General features: G+C 43.3%; 1 pseudogene; it reads right to left on the bottom strand.

The window, feature by feature from the left end:
- Positions 1-2,813: 2,813 nt before the first annotated feature.
- LOC134404349 (U1 spliceosomal RNA) lies at positions 2,814-2,952 on the bottom strand (annotated as a pseudogene).
- Positions 2,953-3,639: the final 687 nt, after the last annotated feature.

Below are 3,639 nucleotides of genomic sequence, written 5' to 3'. Positions count from 1 at the left end.
GTTCCAGTACCCATTTCGAGCAATAGTCCATATACTGGAAAACGGCCAGAATGCCCACTTCTGAGTGAGCCAAACAACCAAATTAACCAGTCACAAATGCCTAGATGAGAAAGTTGCATTAAGCCATAAACAACCCCTATCAGCCATTGTTGGAACAAAAAGGAATCTTTAATGGATATTACAATATATAGTATAATCAAAGTCTAAATAATTGCAGAAATGTGCTTTTAACTCTTAGCCCCACCAAATTACATTTGTCTGTTATTAAACCAAAGTTATATTTGTCCAATTTACCACCAAAAATAATTGCAATGTGTAAGCCCAATCTTCACCTATGTATGTAAACTAGGGCTGTGCAGGGATCCCCAGAACTTCTTCAGAGGCCCCGATCCACCTCAGCCCGCTTTGGGCCCAGATCCAAAGCAAGATCCAAACATCCAAAGCAGGCCGGATGTTGTGGTTTCCAGGATGCCCACCAAGCAACTGCTTGGCAGGCACCCAAGAAAGCTAAGTGCGAGGCCGACTGGGAGTCCATTGACCTCCACCCTCATTCGCCCCTATCCCGGTGAGCTGCTGCCCGCCCCCGCACCCGCTGGGCCACCAGGACTTACCTTTCCAGAAATAGCCTTTACGGCCACCATTGTTTGCAACAGTAGATCTATGACAATAGAGAGCCCCCAACTTCCTTAAAAATAGCAGCTCTCTTGCAGAACAGGCAGACCTCCTAAACTGCCTATTTCCCAGAACAACTCTATTTAAAATTATAGATAATTTTCAGTCTAGTCCAATGTAGGAATTTAATTGGTTTAACCATCTGGGAAATAGGCATTCCAAACAATATGGTTTATGGCCTGCAAGAATAGAATGTGATTTCTGAGGATATTTTGTGGCTTATCACTGTGGGTCCAACCCAAATATGGATCCATCTCAATATTAATAGACACTAACCTTATCACGCTGGGTGAACAAAAATCAAGAGCAGATAATTATTGAATTTTTCCCCTCTTCCAGATGCTGCATTACCCCAGCATGTGCTGTGCTGCTGTTAGACATGGAACTATTTTCCAGAAACAGTAACTAACCACAATGAAGATCAGAGATGAGGTCACAAAGGCTTACACATGCATAGCCCAATGACTAAGGGCCCAAATAGACATGACATGGGAAATTTGCAATCATCTCCTTCGACTTTTTAAAGGGCAGGGGCAATCCTAATTTGACTGGAGCAGCAGTCTTTGGGGGAGGGGGGCATTGGTTAGTTAATTCTTTACCTCCCTGCTGTTTTCCTGATCTAAATCACCGACCGACCTCCCCAAAGCTGCTATTAGTCCCATGGCGGGGCGGCGGGGCATGGTAGAGGCACAAGTCTTTGTACTCTAGCAGGGTTAAAAGCAACTTGTAGAGATGTTATTAAGGAGAAAAGAGGGGCTTAAGCACCCCTCCCCAAAAACTTCTACTCTGAACAATACTAGAATGATCCCATACTGTCTTTAAAACGTATTTTTAATTGTACTGATATTGATATGCTATTGTTGCAAACTAATTTGGAAGCTCTTTTTTGGAGCCGAAAGGCAGTGTAGAATTTTTTTCAATAAAGGAGAGTGGTGAAACAGGTGATCTGATCACAGGTCTGCATCACATCTGTTTGAGTCCTTAGTTAACAATCCCATATGCAATCCAATAAAAACAAATAGTAACCTAAAACTACGCAGCTGATCCAAATAGAAAGATATTTACAAGCCAATACAGAAACAATCATATTGACAGTATGCAGTCACTGGGCTGATTTGCATGATGTCACCGGGCCATTGTGGGTTAAATAACCCACGATGAGCTGCATTGCATGTGGCCACCATTTTGAATATGCAAACCCTGGTAGGATCGATTGGAGGTTGTACCACATTGTGCAACCTCAGCCACTCTGTATTATTTGAGGATTAAACAACCCTCAAATAACCCTATTACTAATCATTTTTGGCATCCCTCCAAGGGTCAGTAAGGACTCAGTACTTGCACGAGAGGTTCTTTTCCTTTCCTCCAACTCCTTGATAACCCACTGTGCTGTGCAAACTGGATCACTATGTATCACTACCAAACAAAGGTTGTGTCCATGTTAGTCCTACTTAGAGTAGACCCATTGAAATAAATGGGGCTTAAATTGGACTAACAGTGGACACAACCCAAACAAACTCAAACTTGGGGGACGACTATATTCATTGTGTGTATCCCAAATATTCCTTTTTGAAGCATTATTGTATTTCTGTATATCCAAATATTTGCATTAAGCGGACATAATCTGTCACCACATGGATCATCCCCTCATTCATGTAGGGAGCCTCCGCACTAGTGTTGGACATTCCTGACTTTGATATTGAAAGCTGGACAAATATATTGTACCAGAAACCTGAATAAGCAGCTGCGTTTGTTGTTTTTTAGGTTTCTATCTCAGGTATTCCCCCTAGTGGCAGTTCCTGGATTGCTTTCATTTGCAAATTCAGCCAAGTGGGAAGCCCACCGTGCAACCTTAAACTAAACTTTCTCTGGTGCTTAGTTACCCAGCACCAATAATCTGCTCCACACGTGAATATACAAGGACCCTTACATGCAGTCATGTAGTTACAGCTGACTGCGGCAGGTGAGCAACTGTGCATGATGCGGGTAATGATCCTGTAATGGAATTAGAAGAATAGAACAGGATATTGCTGACCTCTTCCTAATGTCTCTCAGCACTCCTTTTCCCAAAAATTGGAATGGCAGGTCACACCTCCACAAATCCATTGTGGACCAGGTCCACTGGTGATGGTGGTAGTGAGGAATTCCACGAATTATACAGTTGAGTTTCCCGCATTTGGGGAAATCGCAGGGGTCAGCACACCTGGAGTGCAATGGATGAGCCTCACCCTGGGAAAACCCTCCTTCGTGATCATGGTGTCTCCTCTGCCAGGTAAGTATACATTCCAACAACCTAGGTATTGGATGGTAGGAAGAAAGGCAGTGCCTCTCTCAGGAGCCTTTCCCTCGCTGGAACGTCCTCCTCCAGGTGCCACGTATGCCCCAGAGGGAAGGGCGGTCTCACTATTTGAGGACCACTGGCCTTGCTGAATTAATTTAGTTATAACAATATTTCTAACCTGCCCTGTATCAATAGATCTCAGGTCAGGATACAATAATAAACTGATTCAACATAAAAACCACAATCCAATTATACTCCTCATTTGCTGAAGAAGGGTTCACAAATTTTCCTGACATTTTACAACTGATAGCTTACTTACTTCTTCCTTCCCCAACCTGGTGCCCTCCAGATGCTTTGGACTTGAACTCCCATCATCCCCAGTCAACATGGCCAATGGTCAAAAATTTGGGGCATTGTAGTCCAAAACATCCGGACAGTACCAGGTTGAAGAAGGCTGGTTTATTTAAATAGAATAAAGGGACTGAGAGCCAGCTCAGACATAATGTCAAAGCCAAGGGTGAACAAGGAGAACTTCATGTGCCATTGGAAACAGCCTTCACATAAGACTTCTAGGAGACACTAATTCAAACAAGGGATGAGGCAGTGATGGTTGAATACATCCACATCTTGAATACTGGTGGAGCTCTGAACAACCCCTCTTAAATGGATGTAGAATAGCAGATCTA

The sequence above is a fragment of the Elgaria multicarinata genome, chromosome 9 (genome assembly GCF_023053635.1).
Source record: "Elgaria multicarinata webbii isolate HBS135686 ecotype San Diego chromosome 9, rElgMul1.1.pri, whole genome shotgun sequence".
NCBI lineage: Eukaryota > Metazoa > Chordata > Lepidosauria > Squamata > Anguidae > Elgaria > Elgaria multicarinata.
Note: the sequence above shows the minus strand (reverse complement) of the source record. Positions and strands in the feature narration are given on the sequence as shown.